Genomic DNA, 22,550 nt, shown 5'->3' on the forward strand with positions numbered 1-22,550 from the left:
GGGCAACATTCATTCTTAAACTTGATATCTTACAACTTAAATAGTATAACACAAACAAAACAGCATTACAGTCCTCGTTTCTGTAACTGATCACGTGGTCGAAGTTCATATTTATCACTACCTTCTTCCACTACCCATTCCATGTTCCCTTTCCCCTCAGCAAGCACTTCAGCTGGCCGTGGTTCTTTGCCTGGTGGGGTGACCCAAACCTTCATTCCTGAAGTCTCAGAGCCATTAGTGGTCCTGCCTGGATTGTGTTGTTGCAGTTTTCCATTGATTTTAATCACAGGGCATGGCAGTACTAATAGACGCCCCAGGGGATCTCCTATATTCCAAGAAAACTCTTCTTTACCTCCATTATGTAGTTGCAGTCCTACTTCCTTCTGATAGTCAGGGTCAGTTACCCCAGACAATAATGTAATCCCCTTCTTGGTGTGTTGATCCAGAGGCATAAGTAGCCCAAAGTGGCCAGGTGGCAATCTTAACTTCCAGTTCATTGGTATCACTGTTGTTTCTCCTGGAGAAAGCACACCCTGTTTTGGAACTAAAACCTGTAGACCAGCAGAACTCAGGGTAGCAGGGACAGGAAGCAAAAATTTTCCTAGTGGATCACTAGGAGGAATAGTGAGTGGCACCACACCCATTTCCACCCCTTGGTTCCTGGACCCATGGATCCTGGCTATGGGAGAAACAGCACCATACAGCAGACGCTGATTCAGAGCATACACAGCTTCCTGGAGAACATTACCCCAGCCTTTCAAGTTTTTGCCACCTAGTTGGCACCGTAATTGAGTTTTCAAAAGGCCATTCCACCGTTCTATCAATCCAGCAGCTTCTGGATGATGGGGAACATGGTAAGACCAGAGAACTCCATGAGCATGTGCCCACTCCCGCACTTCATTTGCTGTGAAGTGTGTTCCTTGATCTGAAGCAATGCTATGTGGAATACCATGATGATGGATAAGGCATTCTGTAAGCCCACGGATAGTAGTTTTGGCAGAAGCATTGCGTGCAGGGAAAGCAAACCCATATCCAGAGTATGTGTCTATTCCAGTTAGAACAAATCGCTGCCCCTTCCATGAAGGGAGTGGTCCAATGTAATCAACCTGCCACCATGTAGCTGGCTGGTCACCTCGGGGAATGGTGCCATATTGGGGGCTGAGTGTGGGTCTCTGCTGCTGGCAGATTGGGCACTCAGCAGTGGCTGTAGCCAGGTCAGCCTTGGTGAGTGGAAGCCCATGTTGCTGAGCCCATGCATAACCTCCATCCCTACCACCATGACCACTTTGTTCATGAGCCCATTGGGCAATAACACTAGTTGCTGGGGAAAGAGGCTGACTGGTATCCATAGAACGGGTCATCTTATCCACTTGATTATTAAAATCTTCCTCTGCTGAAGTCACCCTCTGGTGTGCATTCACATGGGACACGAATATCTTCATGTTTTTAGCCCACTCAGAAAGGTCTATCCACATACTTCTTCCCCAGACCTCTTTGTCACCAATTTTCCAATTATGGTCTTTCCAAGTCCCTGACCATCCAGCCAAACCATTAGCAACAGCCCATGAGTCAGTATACAAACGCACCTCTGGCCAGTTTTCCTTCCAAGCAAAATGAACAACCAGGTGCACTGCTCGAAGTTTTGCCCACTGGGAGGATTTCCCCTCACCACTGTCCTTCAGGGACACCCCAGAAAGGGGATGTAATGCTGCAGCTGTCCACTTTCGGGTGGTACCTGCATATCGTGCTGAACCATCTGTAAACCAGGCCCGAGTTTTCTCTTCCTCAGTCAATTCACTGTAAGGAACACCCCAAGAGGCCATAGCTCTGGTCTGGGAAAGAGAAGGTAATGTGGCAGCAGGAGTGGAAACCATGGGCATTTGTGCCACTTCTTCATGTAACTTACTTGTGCCTTCAGGACCTGCTCTGGCTCTATCTCGTATATACCATTTCCACTTTACAATAGAGTGCTGCTGTGCACGCCCAACTTTATGGCTTGGTGGGTCAGACAACACCCACCTCATGATAGGCAACTCAGGTCTCATGGTAACTTGGTGGCCCCTGGTTAAGCGTTCAGTCTCTACTAAGGCCCAGTAGCAGGCCAAAAGCTGTTTCTCAAAAGGAGAGTAGTTATCTGCAGCAGATGGTAAGGCTTTGCTCCAAAATCCTAAGGGTCTGCATTGTGATTCTCCTATAGGGGCCTGCCAAAGACTCCAGACAGCATCTCTATTTGCCACTGACACTTCCAGCACCATTGGATCTGCTGGATCATACGGCCCAAGTGGCAGAGCAGCTTGCACAGCAGCCTGGACCTGTCGCAGAGCCTCCTCTTGTTCAGGTCCCCACTCAAAATTAGCAGCTTTTCTGGTCACTCAATAAATGGGCTGGAGTAGCACACCCAAATGAGGAATGTGTTGTCGCCAAAATCCAAAAAGGCCAACTAGGCGTTGTGCCTCTTTTTTGGATGTGGGAGGGGCCAGATGCAGCATCCCTTCAGGAGGAGGTTGGGTGGCCAATTCCTCAAGGCAGGCTGGAGGTGGGGCGGCTATGTCCTCAGGGCAGACTATTACAGGGTTATCTAAAGAAGGCTCAGCATGGTCTAGGGTTTCAACCTCACCCCCAACATCATTATCAATCCATATGTCACCATCCCATTTTTCAGGGTCCCACTCCTTTCCAATCAATGCCCTCACTTTAACGGCAGACACCATGCAAGACTGAGATTTCAGTTTACGTTGTAAAGTTGCTACTCTAACTATAAGATTCTGAGTCTGATTTTCAGAGATCTCAAGTCTACGGCTACAGGAAATAAAATTTTCCTTCAGGATACTCATAGAAACCTCTACATCTTTCAGACGGCACTTAAGCTTCTTGTTTGAAGCCTTAAGCCCATCCCTTTCACCCTTTAATGTAGACAGTGTATCTAACAACAACCAACCAACATCTCTATAACTCTTATTTCTACAAAACTCTGTAAAGGTGTCAAAAACATTATCCCCCAGAGTCTGGCTTCGTACAAGCGAAGCATTAGGAGAATCGAATGATGATATTTTGACTATCTCCTTTGCCAACTCAGTCCATGGATTGGGAGTGTCATTCTGATTACGGGAATCAGAGTCCTTAGTGTCTCTGAGCCCAGTCAGAGTAGAAAACCATTCATAAAAACCCATTTTTAAGATTCTGTTCCTTAAGAACCACTCCTGGTACCAAGATGTATTAGTTAGGGTTCTCTAGAGAAACAGAATCAACAGGGAACATTTGCAAATATAAAATTCATGAAAGTGTCTCACGTGACCGTAGGAATGCAGAGTCCAAAATCCACAGGGCAGGCTGTGAAGCCGACGACTCCAATGGACTGGATGAACTCCACAGGAGAGGCTCACCAGCCAAAGCAGGAATGCAACCTGTCTCCTCTGAGTCCTCCTTAAAAGGCTTCCCATGATTGGATTTAGCATCACTAATTGCAGAAGACACTCCCCTTTGGCTGATTACAAATGGAATCAGCTGTGGATGTAGCTGACGTGATCATGACCTAATCCTATGAAATGTCCTCATTGCAACAGACAGGCCAGCGCTTGCCCAATCAGATGAACAGGTACCACAACTTGGCCAAGTTGACACCTGTCCCTAACCATGACAGAGGGATACTTTCGAGAGTGAAAGAGGAAGACAGGCATAAATTGGACTAGTCCAGGCAAGGTAGCACTACGCATGGTGTATGTTCTTCAACTAGTTTTTGAATTTAATATAATTTATAGGTCTCTTATTTCATTGACTGTTCAGTTATATGCTAAGTGATTTGGGAATCCAGACCTTATACTCCAGTAGTGTAGAAATGATTCCTGAATGCAATGCTGTAAGTAAAATAAATTTTTAAATACACTTTATAAAGTATAAATTAGCAAAGACAGACTGTTTAATGAGAGGTCGCATGGAGGAGATAAGAAGTTGGAAGTAAAATAATAATACTGCAGAAAGTAAAATAAAATACTCGTAACTTCTCATAAATTAATTTCACATTTCTATATTTTCTTCTAGTCTCATTCAAATGCATAAATATTAAAAGGCTGAGATTATTTTATGTCCTGTTTTTTCACTTAAAATACAAGCAAGTCTTAATCTTTCATTATCATTTTCATAATTATTGCAAGAGTCACATAGTCTCTAATTGAATGATATTGAATGACTTACAAAATTTGCCAAGCATAGAGAACACTGTCATGAAAAACCTTCAATTCATGGCCCTTTGTCTTTTTTAAGTTAAAGATGTAAGATCAATCCCAAGAATGGACAAACAGGTGTGCTTGGAATAAACTGAAGGGCAGAAGGCATTGGAGAGCAAAGGCATTCCAGATGAGGAGACCATATACAGGCATGTGACAGCTGAATAATGCCCCCCCCCCAAAGGATAAATCCTTATCCTTGGGATTTGTGAACTTATTTCTTTATATGGCTCAAGGGACTTTGCAGATATGATTAAATTCAGGATTTTGACATGGGGAGATAATGAAGGATTATTTAGGTGGGCCAATTAATCACAAGGGTCCTTATAAAGGGAGCTAAGAGAGCAGATTTAAAGAAAGTGATGGAATGATGAAGGCCAAGTCAGGGAAGGAGATGGGATGACACCATGCTGCTAGCTCTTGCCACAAGCCAAGAAACAGTGCAGACTCTAGGAGCTTACAATGGCAAGGACACCGGTTCTCCCCTAGAGTTTGTAGAATGAACCAGCCCTGCTGATACATTGACTTCAGCCTGCTGAAGGTGATTGTGGACTTCTGTCCTCCAGAACTGTAAGATAATAAGCCCTGTAAGATAATAAGCCCTGTAAGATCATAAGCCTTGTGTTGTTTTAAACCACAAAGTTTGTGCTAATTTGTTACAGCAGCAATAGGGAACTAATCCAGGGCCAAATCCAGGGCCATGAAGTTATGAATGAAGGCAGCCTGGGGCAGATCTGGGAGATCAACCTCTCTGAGTAGAACATTCACACAGGGGAAGAGGGGAGACAGAAAGTGGAGACAGGGCCCAGGAAAAAGGAGGGAGGAAAGGGTAATGGCAACAGACAGATGGGTTCAAACCCAATTCTGCTTTAACCTCAGGTAGTTTAAGCCATTGTTTTATGATGTAGGAAAAATGTATTTTGCCTTCTGGAATATTCTGAAAATCAGGCAAATATCACAGTTGTTTCAAAGCACGTGCTTTGGTGCAGTAGTGAACTAAGCTCCAGTCCTTTAGTTCAGCTGTCAATTACTAATTATGTGGGTTTGATTAGGTTACTTTCTTTTCTGCTAAGTTTCCACATTTGTAAAATGAACATCAATATAGCACCACCTAATAGGGTTGTTAGGAGGATTAAATACATGTAATACATTGAAATGCAAGTAGTGCAACATGTAAATGTATGCATTTTGGGTCTTAGCCTGCGGAAGTGTGTACACTTGTTCACTCATTCAGAGATTATTTAATGGCCACCCACCTGGATCAAGCACTTTCAAATGATTCAGGCTGTAGCATGTACAGGATATATTCTGGTTCTCATCTTCATTGAAAATGAGTCATATTTTCAGTATTTTCTAAGTGAGCTTACTTTTCCCCCAAGTTACTTCTAAGAGAAATTCTATCAGTGACTGGGGGGAGCTGTCACTCTCGCAAGTGAATCTTTTAGGCTGTATATGCACCACCACTCCCTTATGTCTACCTCCACCTGGCTCAGGCTAATGAAATATAAGGCAAATATCTTTCCAGTCTTTCTATTTTTTATGTTAGCCCAGAAATATTACCTCAGCTTGTGACCTTCCATTCATAGCATTTGCCTAAAGAACTGGATAATGCACCACTTTTTATGTGACAGTTGAAAAAGTACAGAGATATTTATTTTAACCACCCATGAGACTGAAGAAGATAGTGATTGGGGTGGACAGAAGAGATCACACTGTTATAATGAAAGGAGGCTCAACTAGTAGGGGGTGTAATGTATGTAAGCCCATCATCAATGAAATATTATATACACTTGATCTCCATAATGAGGCTCTTTTATTAAAATCATCTCTGGCATAATGCTGTCCTCTCCTGGCTTTCTCCTACTGTGAAGCTATCCATGATTCCACCATCACAAATCTTGTCCCCTGAGGACAGTTCCATAATGAGAACAGTTCCATAATGAGAACAGTTCCATAATGAGAAATGAGAAGAGTTTGATTATTTGCTTTTAATAACTGTGTCTCACAAATCCTCTTAATGCAGCAGAGATTCCATATAGAAGAACATGACAGAATTATTGGAGGATCAATCAGTATTGGCAATTAATCATAATCACGGCCAGTAATCACAGTTGCAATTACCAATTGATTAATTAGGGCAACTCTTGAAATGCCAGTAGAAATTTAATATCATCTTAGATTCAGCCCAATAACCATAAACTTCTACAATTACTTTTCAGCTTACCGTTATTTATGTCACATTTCTTTTTATTATTAGCTGCTATATTTATTTATTCATCATTTTATTTGAGCAGGCCAAACTCTTTCACTGTCTTTTTCATGTTGGGAATCTATTAAAATGTGTGTAAGTCATGGCATTAAATAAATCTAGTGTCAGTGCCATGCAAATATTTCAAGATTTAGGACATCTATTTGCACTACTTTTCAGGCCAAGAATCTTTTTTTTGTGTGTATGTGTATGTGGTTTTTTTTGCCAAAAAAATAGGATATGAGTATGTTCTGTATATTAAGAATTGGATAATGTTGGTATGTTCAAATTATATGTACAAAGTGTCATCTGTTTTATTAGTCAATTTTTGCAAGCTCAGCAGAAAAAATTTTATACTCCTTTCTTGAATGTTTGACAGGGCCAAGAGTACCCAGAATCACTTACTATAGGAAGTAAGCATAACATTTTTGAATATACAACTTAAGAAAATAGAAGATCTGTTTGAGAAACTGAGCGTATGTTAACTTATTTGTCTTAGGACTGTGTATGATAATGAACCAATATAAATCACCATTTTTAAAGTTCAAAATAGTTGGCTATTCTATAATTTCAAATATAGTTTTACTTTACCACTTATTCATAGTTTCATCCAACAAACAGTTCTGAGCACTTAATCTGTAAATGGTGTGCTAGGCACTGACAGTGAAACAGAGATGAATGAGGCTTGCTTTTTGACCTTAAACTCACAATCCAACAAGGGAAATAAGACATAGGCCTCTGTATAAGAAGAACAGAAGTCAACTGGGCAATGAGTAAGAATGGTATTTGAGAAAGTAAAAACTGGGAAAAGCATTTGCTACGCTGTTCATAGTCTTCTAAAAGACTGAAGATAAACTTTTAATTGTCTGCATTTCAACATTGTTTCTGTTCAAGTATGAACTCTTCTCTTCCAAATCCCCATGTTCAAATCCCTTACATTTGTTAGCATTTGTCATTAACTTGATCTTGTGTCTCAAGTACAAAAAATAATGGTACTTTCATCAGAGGCATAAAACAAGGAACATTCAAGCAGCTATCCTCAACATATTAAATTGATAGCATTAGTGCCAAAAAATGTAAGCATTAGGTACACATATTTTCTTTTTCTATTGAGTTTCTGATAATTAAGAGACATAATTTGTGTGACCCCCATGATCTGATCATGTACCATATGTGTGTAATTGAAGACATGATCTATATGAGTAACCAATGCTCCCTCATCCCCTACTCCATCTGCAGCTACACTGTGCTGTGCAGAATAACGTTCACTCATCTTCAAAGAGGTTAATACAAACTGTGGAAACAGAAGCTGTTGAGAAGGTAATAGACATTTATGAAGGCTGCATTACAGTGGAAATTTTGATAGCATTGTGTATTACATCCGTATTAATAGCAAATTACTTTGGCATGACTAATAGCATTTCATAATGAACACCCAAGGAATTAGGGGCTATTAGCCTTGTCCTCAAAAGCACTGACTATTTCTTACGAGATGAATTCAGAAAAATGGAGCCTATGGGCTTAGTACATTCTTAGACATTCTGGTGCTGCCAACCCACTCTGAATTCTATCATTATGGCCTCTAGTCTGCTTAACCATGCAAATTCCTATGCTCATGGGAACAGAGTAATAGGAGTTAAACATTGCACAAATGCTGCTGATTCAACTCCCATTTCCCTTAATGCAACTCAAGGCAATGTCCATTCAGTGAAGCAATCTTTCAAAGAGAAAAGGAGAAGAGGCTTGTTTTAAGCATCATCCATTTAATGGATGAATGTCATGGTCTCCTGGCAAGTGAATACTTCAGTGGCATAGTGCTTTGATTTCTAGCAGTTATAAAACAGCTATTCCTAGCGCAGAGTTAATTACAGGGGTAAGCAGTTTAGAGGGACTAATTTATATTGCAGTGCTTTGGTTGACATAAAAGAGAGAGGCTGTCATAAGTATCCCAAATGTTAGGTTAGAAATTATTTAACATCAGATGTGGCATTAGGATATTAACTAAGTAAAGCAAAAAATATGATATGGGTAGACCTTGGCTGACCCGAACCCGACAGACCTTTTGACTATGAAACAGGCATCTAAGAGGGCTGTGGGTATGTTGAGAAGATTTGAGTGGCCACACCAACAACAGAGTTCTATATCCAAGGGTCATGTGTGACCACTCTGAGTATCACTTACATGCAGAGACTTCAGATTTACAAATTTTCATGTTGGAATAACCCAGAATAACTCACAACATCTCTTTATAGTACAATATGTATCAAGGAACTCGATGATAGTAATAGTGATAGCAAAGCGAGAGTATGGGAGGAAAATCCTACACAAAGCGACTGGGAATATGGTTTTGTCATTTGAGCCCTCAAAACACTTGCTTAGATGTCTTTCTTCCCGAAAGAGAGTGCATAATCCCTGAAAATCATAGGCAGAAGAATCCTTAGCCATTCATACTAAATCTTCCTTCCTTCTTTGAATAAAACAGGGGATTGGAGTATAACTCCTTTTTTATAGGCAGTCCTTTTAAAACTTGAAAAAGTGATTTGAGTACTTCCAGTGGTACCCTCAGAATTTAAAAAGAAAACCCTTTATAAAGTTCAAACTTCTTCTCATGGCAAAAAGCACCATACATTTACTCCCTTCTGCCAAATTCTACAATCACATGTCACTTCCCTTCTTGCTATGTATGATCCTGCCACCATGATCTTATTTTTTATTTCTTAGTGCACAACAGCTTCATTACAATCTTGGGCATATCATATCCCAAGGTCTAAAATGATAAACTCATATCATTCAGATATTAGCTCAAATGTCCTCTCCTCAGAGAGAACTCAACTGGGCCACCTTGTCACTTTCTATATGTCATGTAATTTTATTATTTTCAATGCACTAACTGTCTAATATTATCTAATTCTCTTAGATGCTACAGTTTATTGTTGAGTCCCTTCTCTCTCTACCTCCCAAATATAAATCACATGAAAGAACAAAATGCTTTTGTTTCTCTATCACCTAGAACAGTTTCTCACATATAGTAAATGATCAATAAACGTTGAACAATTAGAGTTTAGTGAATGAGGGTGAGTGATATAGATAATGAAGTTGAAGTGTGTGATAGTTTGAATGTGCATGTATCCCAGAAAAGATCATGTTCTTAAAGCTAATCCATTCCTGTGGGTGTAGACCTATTGTGGCTGGGACATTTGATGCATGCCCCAATAATGTCTTAGTCCTCTCATTGGAGTCCTTTATATGATATGAAATACAAAGAAAACCATGGAAGCTGAGAAAGAAAAACCAGAGAAGCTGAAGCAGCCAGAAGTCGAAAGCAACCAAACCTGGGAGAGTAGGACCAGTTGACACTAGCTTTGTGCCTTCCCATATCACAGAGGAGCAGAGGATGCTGGCAGCCTGCCATCGGAGTTCTGGTACTATCCTGTTGATGCCTTGATCTGGAGATTTTCATGGCCTCACAATATATAAATCGTATAACACCTCATTGTCAAAGCCAGCGCATTTGTGGAATACTGCATTTTGTCAGCTTTCACAAACTAAAACAGGGTGGCAAGCATAGAAGCGAAGATGAAATACTGTAAAAATTCTGGGTGTGTGTAGTGTGATGTATGTATGAGTGTGTGTGTATGAGAGGGAGAGAGAGAGAGAGAGAGAGAGAGAGAAAATAAAATCTATTGTATCATTCAGAGTCCTGGTAGAAAACAGAATTCCAGTCATTTAAATAAATGACTTCATTAAGTCATTTATCCAAAGATAACTTAATGAAGGTAATATTTACAGAGGTGAGGATTAGGGAGACTTTGAGGGATGTTGAAACTCCTGGAAGCTGGCTGCAGCTGGAATCTACTACCACGTCAACACCCAAAGGGTTAAGAAAGAACATTGTGTGTTGGAGTCCAGGGCAAACTGAAGCCTTGGAGGATCCGTAGCCAGGAAGAAGCTGTGGTCATAAAAGGTTGCATCTCGGGCCAAAACCAACACAACAAAAGTAGGAAGAAATGAGGAAATAAGCCATGTGACCCTTCTCTCCTCCTGGCCTCTTGACTACTGCCTCTCATTGGCCTTACCCAAATGTAAGCCAGAATCTGTGGAGTTAGATGAAACAGTTTTTAGGGATTAGCCCCTCTCCACCCTACCCAGGGCAAAGAACAGAGCAGGGAGGGTGAAGAATGGATGGGGAAGGAGAGCAAAATGACAATAACCAGTGAGAAGATTATTTTGAGTGCAAAATTGGACTATAGGAGAGTGCATGCAAGTGGTGAGATGCTATACCAATATTAATTATTTTGTTGTTAATATTATCATGTCATTATCATTATCATGGCAATCAAATGAAGGGATGTTTTGATAACAAGTGAGTTTGAGCATGCCAACTTTAAAGTAAAAAAAAAGTATGAACTGCTAGAGGGAGTGAGAATTCTTTACCAGTCAGTGAGGTCGATGTCCAGTTTGGCAGACCTGATACAGCCACCAGGAAGGAGCATGCTATTTTCATTCTATTGTAGTAGCTTTGCAATAGCATTTGACCCCCACCACTTCCCACATATCTGCTTCTTCCCTTTGGCTTCATTAATTCACATTAAATCATAATAATCTATGATTTACAAATATGCTGCTACCTATTTTGCCTATTGGTGTTCCTAGTTTCCAGATGAGTTCCTGGAGAGGAAAGGAGCAATGGTTCATAAATGGCAGGTGGCAATCATCCCAGACACAGAGAGAGTCTGCTTTTTTTTTTTTTTTTTTTCTTTTTTAGGTGCATGGTTCAGGAATCAAACCCGGTTTTTAATACAATTAGTTCAAGAGTCTTGATTTTGACCTTTAAGATGCACAGTGGATCAACATGGAGCATTGGTCTTTCAAAAAACCACATCTTCCCCTAGATTTCTCCCTCTAGGTTTTTCCCTTTCCTCTTTTGTCACTATCCCTTTACTCTTCTGATTTATGTATCTGGGAGGTTAGTAGCAGGCAGAGTTTAGTTTCAAATTCTAACCTCACTTCCTAGATCCCCATTCTCTTCTCCCAACAAGCAAAGTTGCATCCATAATTGAAATAGAATTGGCCACTGCTGATGAGGCAAGGCAGTCTTACAGAGTCACAGCTATTGTTCACAACTATTGATTGAGTTTATCATTCCTGGCTGCTTCTACATAGCTATTAATAATTAGAGGAAAACAGTCTGTTGAGGTGTCCTTCATTTGCTTGGTGTGTATGACATACTCCATTATTTAGGATATGCTAAACTGTTCTAACAAATTGATATGAAATATAAGGCATCAAGCACAATAGAAATTATTTCTCTTACACATAAGAGTCATGCAGATTTCCAGGTGAGTGAGGTTGGGGGTCAGGGCTTGAGGGTCTGGAGCAGATTATTCCAGGCATTCATTCAGAAATAGATATCACCATTTGGCTTCCTAGGTTTATATGGTTATTGTCATTGCTATTCCAGTCCATGGGTAGGGGAAAAAAGTCATATTGGAGGATATGTGGAAAGCTTTATGGAATGGGCTGGAAGTTGTGCATATCCTTCAGCTCAAATCCTGTTGATGTACATGTAGTCATATGGGCAGAATGAAGACAAGGGAAGCTCAGAATTGTAGCATAGGTGGCATATGGCTGCCTGGCTACTATGGAATAAGAGAAAAATACAATTTGTCACATATATAAAATTGTTGATTGAGTTGATATTTTAAGTTTATCTAGCATTGTGAAATCGTAGAATAAGTGTGGAAAAATATGAAATTTTGTTTCTGTTCTTGTTTCTCTCTTGCTTTCTCTCCCTTTCATACATACTGTTTTAGTTTGCTAAAGCTGCTGGAATGCAATATACCAGAAATGGAATAGCTTTTTAAAAAGGAATTTATTAAGTTGCAATATTAAGCTGAAAGTTTACACTTCTAACACGATGAAAATGTCCACATTAAGGCACCAACAAGAGGTTTCCTTCAGTCAAGAAAGGCTGATGCTGTCTGGAGCACCTCTGTCAACTGGGAAGGCATGTAGCTAGTGTCAACTGGGGTTTTTGTCTTCTGGTTATCTCTCTCTGGTGGAAAGGCACATGGCAATGTCTGCTAGCTTCCTCTTCTCATTTCATTAGACTTCCCAGGGGTGTTTTCCTTCTGCATTTCCAAAGGTCTCTGGCTGTATGGGCTCTGTTGGTTCCAGTGGCTCTGTAGCTTTTTCTAAAATGGTTCCCTCTTAAAGGACTCCAGTAAGCAACCCCACCATGAATGGGTAGAGATGCATCTCCATGGAAGCCTCCTTATCAAAAGGTCCCACCCACAAATGAGTGTGTCACATCTCCATGGAAACAACTTAATTAAAAGATCCACCCAGTACTGAATCAGGGTTAAAGAACAAGGCTTTTCTGGGGTACATAGCAGTTTCAAATCGACACACACACATCTATTCATGAAAGGAAAACTCTCTAATATCATGTTACAGTTTTCCTACAATCAGTACTATGCGGGTAAACATTTAACACATGGATCTTCAAAAAGGGATCTTGCGGAGCCCTGATTTATAGCTTTTGCTGATTTTTGAGGTTTAAATACTCCCATCATGGCTTATTTTAAGCTACTAACATGACATAATTCTTGCCAGACCTTATATTCCCCAAAGTAGTATTCCCTAATCTCTCTGGCCAAGTTGAACAACTGTCCCACAAGCTTATTTTTTTTTTCTCTCTCTAAATCTCACATTCTCACTCTTTCCTATTGTCAACCAAATTACTCTAAAACAACCATGCTAATAAATCAAATTCTAGCAATTACAATAATATCTTTAAATATGAATGAGAATGGCAATTATGTTGTAGATGTGCATGTCAAGGGAATCACCATTTGTTTTTCTGGTAACTGTGTTACTAACCAGAGAAAGGCCATCAGCAGGTGAGAGAGTTTTTGAATTTTGGGACTACAGAAGGTGGGTAACAGTGTTGATCATTGTATCATTGTCATAAAAGCCACAGCTGAGATTATAAATCCCAGGGCTAAAATAAAGGTGGAAACTGGGAAAATTATCCAAGTAGAGTCAGCTCTTACAAAGAAAAGATGGGAAGAAAAAGTGAGATTAAAAACAGTCTTAATTTATCTTTTATACTAAGCCACTTGGTTATTCTCTCACCCAAACACACATGCATGCGCACTCTCACACACATGCCTATACACATGCATTTACCCCTCTAGCACACAGAATACCAGACTGCTTTATCAGCGTGAACATACTCCCTGGAAAGAGCTACATTTCCTATGTGGGTGTCTCCATTCCAGAACAAAGCCTTTGTCTTTCTGATATTCAGAGATCCTGTACCATGACAGCAGCTTCCTTACATACTTTACCTGAAAGTGAGGACTATCAGTCAGTGTTTGCTGTAATGGCTAAATAGGTCAAATCTTGTTATTTACTATTTCCTTTCAGTTCTACATACTTGTATTTCTTTATGACTTCTTCTCTAATTCAAAAATTAGTCTTAGATTTTTAACATTTCCAGAAATACAATTTTAAATATTCCCTTTTCTGCTATTTATTTCAAGTCTTATTTCATTATGGCCTGAGATCATAGTCTTATTGATTGATTCTCTTCAGTATTCTAAGATGGCTCTTTGTGGTCTATTTGGTGAAAAGAGAGGAAAATCTTATTAATCACATTATACAAATAGTCTGGACTTTATTTTGGTTATGCTTTATACATTTATGAGAGAAATGTGTTAAAATAGCTAACTAAAATGTTGATTTATTCTCTTCCTACTTCAATTACAGTTTTATTAGTTTTTGCCATATACATATGAGAATATATTGCTACTAGTATATATGATCATAATTATTTATCTTCTTGATCTTTTTATCACAAGTTTGTATTATCAAGACTTTTTATAAATCTTATTTCATGTTTTCTCTTTATACTTTCTTTGTGTTATCCTTTCCTACTTCCCCTATAAAGAGTTATTTTTTAATCTAATGACTTGGAAGTTATATATTCAATTTTTATTGTTTTGGTGATTTTTGCTAACCTATTGATACACATATTTACATTGTAAAGTGCCCTATAAATTCCTCATGCTTAGCTTTCACCAAAACAAATAAAAGCCATGGAAGACTTTAAGCATTCTCTGCTCTTTTTCAAACTAGACCCCTCCCCAATTAATGCATAGTGGTAAAATACAGAGCAGAGCTGTCCCAATTGGTATGTCAGTGTGCCCTCGTATTACAGGTTCTCTTCAGTACTGATCAGCAAAGGCTTAGGATGTGTGTAGATATGACCAAGTCTTCTGGCTGATCCCCTTGTGCATGAACAGTGTCATCCATTTATTCTTGTGTTTCCATTTTTCTCATGTTTTATATGTGCCATGGTGTGAAGAAGTTTGGGAGAGTTTTCATTCCGCTTTTAGATTTTTATTGCAATGCTTTTTAAGTTATTAGATCCTCTTTAGTTTCTCTATCTCCCGGAATTTTGTTCTCTTTTCATTGGATTGTTTCAAGGGTCTTTACACTATATTTTCTGATCCACAGATCTTTTGGTACATCCCTGAGCTAAGAATGCTTTTTATATATAAAGAGTTGTAAATAGAACAATGAGAACTGTATGTGGCCTACAAAACCTAAAATACTTAACACCTGGAGAAAAAGTTTTACTGACCTCTAGATTATTTCCTCTGAGAGTAATTTCAAAAAGCATTTTCACAGTAACAGGCCTTGTATGTCTTATAATATTGTTATTTGATTTTCAAGTTTAAATGATAATTTAGGTGCATATAAAATTTTATATTCAAAATTATTAGTTCTTTTCCCTTTATACTTTAAAAATGTACTTAATTTTCTTCTTGTAACTGCATAGTTGATGATAATGCAAATGTTAACATGATACACATTTCTGCCTAAGTAATCTGGTTCTTTTCTCTGGAAACTTTGCACACCTTCATTTATTTCTGATGTTTTAATGTTTTACTTTGTCTGGTTGTGTATGATGGTGTGTTTTAATCTACTCTGTATTACTTCTTTCAGACTTTTAAGATTTGAAGTTTTAATTAAAAAAATTATTTCTATTTATTTTATCATTATTGCCTGTTTTATTTAAAAACTTTTTTTCATTTTTCTGAAAAACACCCATGTTATTTTTTTTTAATTCCAGGATATTCTGAAACATTATTTCCTCAAATATTATTTTCCTTTTAATTTAAATTTGTTTTTCTACTTTTGGAAAATTAAACACTTGATATTCCTATTATTCTCTAAATGTTTTAATGTTTTTGTATATATTTCATCTCTATCTCTCCTTTATCCTTTTTTGCATTATTTGCTTAAAAATATATAATTTATTTAATCATGACATTCTAGTAATTGAAAATATACAGGTGAAAAAATCATATGCTAAGAAAAAGACAACCTTATAACCTTAAGTAAATTAAATGGGGAGCAAACATGACAGCAGGGGCCAGAGGTGCAGATACAGAGGCCTTGAAGGTTTAATTCAATTAATTTGAGCTCTTGTCTGTTTCAGTGAGGAACTGCTATAATATAGTATAGATAATACTTCCTTTTACTTTCTATTTACTCAAATATCATCTACACCAAGATATTCTATGACTTCCTTTTTCAAAAATATTATTCTAACTTCTCCAAAATTTGATATGCAAAATTATCCTTTAATTGGTTACACATTATTTTGTCTTATTTGTAATACCTATTAATGGCAGGTTGAGTTATGAACCCCAGGAAAAAAAGAACATGTTCTTTATCTTAATCTATTCCTATAGTTGTGAACTCATTGTAAATAGGGACTCTTGAGGATGCTATTTCAAGTTCAGGTATAGCCAACTGAATTAGATTAGGCTTGAATATGGATTTCTGTAGTCCTTTTTAAGAAGAATAGAATTCAGACATAAAGAGAAAAAAAAAGCCAAGGGTAGATGCAAGAAGCTGGAAGTCAGCAGAACCCAGAAGAGAAAGGAGAGGATATTGCCATGTGGTAGGAAAGCCAAGGAACCCAAGGATGGCCAGCCAGCCAGAATGCTCCTGAGCAACCCTTGTGCCTCTCAAACCATGAGGCAGTAAATTCCTGTTGTTCAGCCAACCCATGGTATGATATTTGTTTAAGTAGTTGAAAAATTAATATACCCATAAATCCTCAGATCATTTCATTTGGGTGTTCACTTTCCCAAGTAACTGGATCAGGCCCAAATATAAAATAATACTTTAAAGTATAATAATATATAATCTGCTGAGTCCTTATAATGCCATATTATCAAGTCTTGCAATCTATGGATCACAACTTGACGAATATAATAGTGTAAGTGGAAAGTCATATTTGTATTATGCTAAGCACTTATCAACAGTATTCAGTTTTTCATGTTGTTATTTACATGATAAATATTTCTGACTCCACTAGACCTTATGATCTGAGTCTGGTGGTTTAATTGTAATGATTTCAAATTAAAATACTTTGCACTATAATGAAAATGGAGATTGTCCACTATTATTGGAAAGTATTTTTACTTTTTAATAACAGCTAAATGGAAAATCAATATTCCTAGAATTATATAAACCAAGCCTAAGAAGTCGCCCTAGAAATTTCTTATTGCCAAATTGATGTATTGCAAAGAGATTTTTTCAAAACTTGGAATCAGTGAAAGGGTATCAGAGGATCTATTATCCTGAACTTGGTGAAAAAGCATGTATTTTTCCAGACAGAAATTTCACAGCTTTTATGGATTCTCCAAATGATTCCTCACTCAATTAAAAATAAGAATTCCTATTTCAGTGTTTTACAGAATTGCATTGTATCACAATGTGGGAGGTTAATTAAGAACATTATCCTGACCCAAATGAGAGACCAAGCAGTTTGCAGTTTAGGCTGTACTCAAACGTGGTAATATGAGAACATCTTTGATGAAGGGAAAAGTTAAAAACAAAAAACAAAAAACTTCCTTGGATTTCAATCTATTACAGGAACTCTTATTAAGTACTCTATAAAAGCTACCACTATTGCATTCCTAGAGGGGTCCAGATGGCATCTAAAGATGGGTAATAGTGATCATAAAGGGCTAGCACAAATAGGTAAAGAATGAAACATTAGCTTAGCCATAACTGAAGAAGATTTTCTATATGCAATGATGTGCCTGATCTCTCTCTTTCTCTCTCTCTCTCTCTCTCTGTTCTTTGCTTCCTGAAAGGTATTCTAATTATAATAGGGAATTCAGGAAGGAAAATTTAACTATACATCTGTTGCAAAGACTCCATTAACTGAAAAGAGAAAATGTGTTTGAGCATTTCAGAAGTGAACAAGTCTTTCTAGATTCATTTGCTGAAACCCCAAACTGCCAGTCGTTGAACATCTGTCACTGAGATGGTCATAACAGGTTATTCAAAACCTCCACTCATTAAAAACTGCCCCAAAATAATAGTGGTATCTCTATAAAGGCTGTGTGTCCCACTAACATTAAAATTTTATAGCTGTGTTATTAATTGTAATTAGTTCTTTGCCATAGAATTTTTAAAAATTTCATCTGGGTAGTGCCTAACCCTAAAGATGCAGCATTCTGCTGGGGAATTTGAGGACACACCTAGCAGCCACTCCCAGCCCCTGTCTCCCCCTCCCCCCCCCCACCTTTTCAATTGTGTATAGATGTTTCAGTATGTTTCCATTCCAGGGCTGGGGAATTAGTTCTAATGAAAAGGTCTGACATGATCTTAAACCTGAAAATCGGGAAAAAGCAGCTCCAGTTGCTTATCAGGGCAGGAAACCTTATTACCTTTCCCAGGGTCATAGAAATAACCCATCCCTGGCAGCACAGATGGGTCTGTCCTTTCCAACGCAAAATGGGGCATGGGAAGCTGCCATCCATCTGCTCTGATTGGAGAACTGACATTCCTAGGAGACTGGCCATGATTAGGTCTCTTCCTTTGCTCCTCTGGACCCTTTATGCTGTACGGTAAGTAAAAAGCAGTCATTCAAGTAAAGATTTCCCTTGTACCTGAGCCTGTGTCCCCACAATGCACCATATATACTGCATATGTGGAATATGCTCCACATATTCTATATAAAAAAGTTCTGCTTATAATCCAATTTAGACATCAAATTCATAAAAATCAGACCCAAAGTTTAGGTATTGCATCAAAGGAAACTGAGCACAGATGACTTTTTCAAGTCTCTGGTCTTCATTGATTAATCATGGTGATTCTCTGTGGTGATTCAGGGGGTCTATAAGAAATGCAGTTCCAAAGAAGACATAAAAAATGTCAGCTGTAAATGCAGTGTACTCTCAAGGCAAAAAAAAAAAAAAAAAAGCCAAGGATCAAAGGTACCCTAACTTTAACTATTACTTGAGATTTTCTCTTCAGAGAGAAGAAAAATTTGTTTATATAAATGTTTGAAGTGTAAATGGTACTATTCTGAAGTTTTCAAACATCCCCTAACAAATACTGATTTTATAAAGAACCGTCAGAACAAATCCTCTTCCCAAGGCATGTATGCACCTTTTCAGAAATGAGAAGAAATACATTAGTGATTTTGATGCGAAATAGAGTGGTCCTGTATGTTTTCCGTTTGTAATATCACATATCTTTAGGTGTCTATTTTAAACATGACTTATCCACACAGACACACAGGCACACACACACACAAGTACACAACACAGAAAGATATGGACAGCCAGTAACATTCAATTTTCTGCAGTTAATCAGCTTGCTTATTTAAGGCAGAGGGAAAGGGTAGAGAAAAATTAAAGAAAAAAGCTGAGTGTTTTTTATCAAATATCCAAATTATTCTCTAAGGCACCATGTTGTGCTTAGGTGATAAACAACTTCCTTTAAAGGTGACACTGTTGTGGAACTGAGCAAAACTTAGTATATTGTCATATATTTAGGGTGTTAATTCATCTGTTTCTGCGATTGTAGTAACTGCACATGAAGCATTTGCAGGCATACATCCTTTTATTGTGTTTTGCTTTATTGTACTTCACAGATACTGCATTTAAAAAAAATTTTGTTATTATTTTTTACAAATTGAAGGTTTGTGACAACCCTCCAACAAACAAGTCTATCGGTGCCATTTTTCCAATGTCATGTGCTCATTTCATGTCTCTGTGTCACATTTTGGTAATTAACACCATATTTCAAAGTTTTTCATTATTATATTGATATGGTGCTCTGTGATCAGGGATCTTTGATGTTGCTATTGTAATTGCTGTGAGGTGCCATGAACCACACCCATATAAGGTAGAAAGTTTAACTGATAAATGAGTATGTGTACTGACCACTCTGCCCACTTCCTCTCCTTGGGTCTCCCTATATCCTAAGTCAAAACAGTATTAAAATTAGGCCACTTAATAACCCTGCAATGGCCTCTAAGTGTTCAAGTGAAAGGAAGAGTTGCACATATCTCACTTTAAATGTGAAACTAGAAATGATTAAGCTTGAGGAAGGCATGTTGAAAACCAAGGTAGGCTGAAAACTGGGCCTCTTGTGCCAAACAGTGAGTCAAATTGGGAATACAAAAGAAAAGTTATTGAAGGAAATTAGAAGTGCTACTCCAATGAACACAAACAAATGATAAGAAAGCAAAACAGCATCATTGCTGATATGGAGAGAGTTTTAGTGGTCTGAATAGATGATCAAGCCAGACACAACCTTCCTTTAAACCACAGCCTAATCTGGAGCAATCCCCTAACTTTCTTCAATTCTATGAAGGCTGCAGAAGAAAAATTTGTAGCTAGCAGAGGTTGGTTCATGAGCTTCTATAACATAAAAAAAAACATTTCTATAACATAAAATTAAAAGGTAAGTAGCAATTTCTGATGTAGAAGCTGGGGCAGGTGATCCAGAAAATCTTGCTAAGATAATTGATGATGGTGGCGACACTAAACAACAGATTTTCAGTGTAGATGAAACAGTCTTCCATTGAAAGAAGTTGCCATCCAGGGCTTTTATAGCTAGAGAGAAGAAGTCAATACCTGCGTTCACAGCTTCAAAGGACAGACTGACTCTCTTGATAAGGGCTAATGCAGCTGGTGACATTAAGTTGAAGCCAGTGCTCCTTTGCATTGCTGAAAATCCTGGGGCCCTTAAATTATGCTAAATATACTCTGCCTGGGCTCTGTAAATGGAAAAACACAAAGCCTAGATGATAGCACATCTGTTCACAACATGGCTTACTGAATATTTTAAACCCACTGTTGAGATCTGTTGCCCAGAAGAAAAGATTTTTTCACAATATTACTGTCCATTGACATGCACATGGTCACCCAAGAACTCTGATGGAGATGTACAATGAAACTGATGTTGTTTTCATGCTTGCTAACATCCCTTCTGCAGCCCATGGATAAAGAGGTAATTTCAAATTTCAAGTCTTATTATTTAAGAACTATGTTTCATAAGGTTATAGCTGACATGGACAGTGATTTCTCTGAATGGCCTGGACAAAATACACTAAAAACCTTCTTTTCGATTGAAAACATTTTGATTTATGGGATGAGGCCAAAATATCAACATTATCAGGAGTTTGGAAGAAGTTGATTCCATACCTAATGGAACATTTTGAGGGGTTCAAAACTTCAGTGAAGGACGTAACTACAGCTATCATGGAAATTGCGGGAGAATTAGAAGTTTTCTAGTTTGCTAGCTGCAGAATTGCAATATAACAGAAACAGAATGACTTTCAAAAAGGGGAATTTAGTAAGTCAAAAGTTTACAATTCTAAGGCTATGATTCCAATTTTGAAAGAAGCTCTACTGTGGGTAAAATGCCATCAAACAGCATTGCATGCTACGGAGATATTTTCAATGAAAGAAAGAGTCAATCAATATGGTAAACTTCACTGATACATTATTTCCAGAAATTGTCACAGCCACCCTAATCTACAGCAACTACCACCCTGATCAGTTAGCAGTCATCAACAGCAAGACAAGACTAGCAAAAAATGAGAACTCTCTGAAGGATCAGATATTGGTTAACATATTTTTTAGCAATAAAGTAGTTTGTCTTCAATGATTTTTTATTGAGATATAATCATCTGAAAAGTGTATAATCAGTGGTTCACAATATCATCATAAAGCTATGCATTCATCATTACAATTTTTGAACATTTTCATTACCCCAAAAACAATAAAAATAAGAATAAAATAAAAATAAAAGTGAAAAAGAACACCTAAAACACCCATAACCCCCATACCCACGGTTGTTTATCTTTTTTATTTTTTTACTCATCTGTCCATGGCGTGGATAAAGGGTGTGTCAGTCACAAGGTTTTCACACTCCCACTTGCATGCCTTAAAGCTCTACAATTATTCTATCATCTTCAAAAATCAAGGCTATTAGAGAGAAAAAAAAGGAAAAAGAATCAAGGCTATTGGATTACAGTTCAACAGTTTCAGATATTTCCCTCCAGCCACACCAATACACCAAAAACTGCATAAGAATAATCTCCAGAATAACCTCTTGACTCTATTTGAAATCTCTCAGCCACTGAAACTTTATTACATTTCATTTCTTGTCCCCCTTTGATCAACAAGGCCCTTGATTCCAGGGACAGGCCTATCTCCTATTGTCATTTCCCACATTACCAGGGAGATTTACACCCCTGGGAGTCATGTCCTGGGTGGTGGGAGGTGGGGAGGGAAGAGAGCAGTGAATTTACCTGCCAAGTTGGCTTAAAGAGAGAGGCCACACCTGAGCAACAAAAGTCTCTGTCAGGGACTCAGGCATAATCATAAGTAAGCCTAGCTTCTCCTTTGCAAGAATAAGTTTAATAATGGCAAGCTTGTCCCATCAAATTGGCAGACCCCAATACTTGCAAAAATATCAGGTCTTCCCTAGATAGGGAAGTTTAATATTTCCACATTTATCCCTCAAAGAGGACTTTACAAATACTTTATTTTTTTGCCCAGCTTACTCTGAGATGTATCAGCACATCACACTAAACCTGTACAAACCAACAGGATCTCACTGCTTATTCCTGGCTCCATGTAATTATGGTGTTTGAATAAGCTGACCAAACGAGTTAAATTAGACAGTGTAATACAGAAAATATAAATTTTGTACCAAATAAACATCCCTTCCTTTGGTCTCACATA

At 38.1% G+C, this 22,550-nt stretch overlaps 2 long non-coding RNA genes across 11 annotated transcripts in view; one reads left to right on the forward strand and one right to left on the reverse strand.

The window, feature by feature from the left end:
- The window catches only part of LOC143644884 (uncharacterized), a 170,244-nt gene that overhangs the window by 103,333 nt on the left and 44,361 nt on the right, over positions 1 to 22,550 (forward strand). Inside the window, exon 3 of one of the 9 annotated variants that reach the window (XR_013156934.1) lies at positions 7,711 to 11,193. The exons of the other annotated variants lie outside the window; for them this stretch is intronic. This is a non-coding gene — a long non-coding RNA (uncharacterized LOC143644884). Of the gene's footprint in view, positions 1 to 7,710; positions 11,194 to 22,550 lie in introns of those variants that run through there. 9 annotated transcript variants of the gene reach the window in all.
- Positions 21,471 to 22,550, reverse strand: part of LOC143644883 (uncharacterized) — a 67,182-nt gene continuing 66,102 nt past the window's right edge. For both annotated transcript variants that reach the window (XR_013156927.1, XR_013156925.1), the window contains one exon: positions 21,471 to 21,788. This is a non-coding gene — a long non-coding RNA (uncharacterized LOC143644883). The remainder of the gene's footprint in view (positions 21,789 to 22,550) is intronic.

This window comes from Tamandua tetradactyla, chromosome 8, assembly GCF_023851605.1.
Source record: "Tamandua tetradactyla isolate mTamTet1 chromosome 8, mTamTet1.pri, whole genome shotgun sequence".
Classification (NCBI taxonomy): domain Eukaryota; kingdom Metazoa; phylum Chordata; class Mammalia; order Pilosa; family Myrmecophagidae; genus Tamandua; species Tamandua tetradactyla.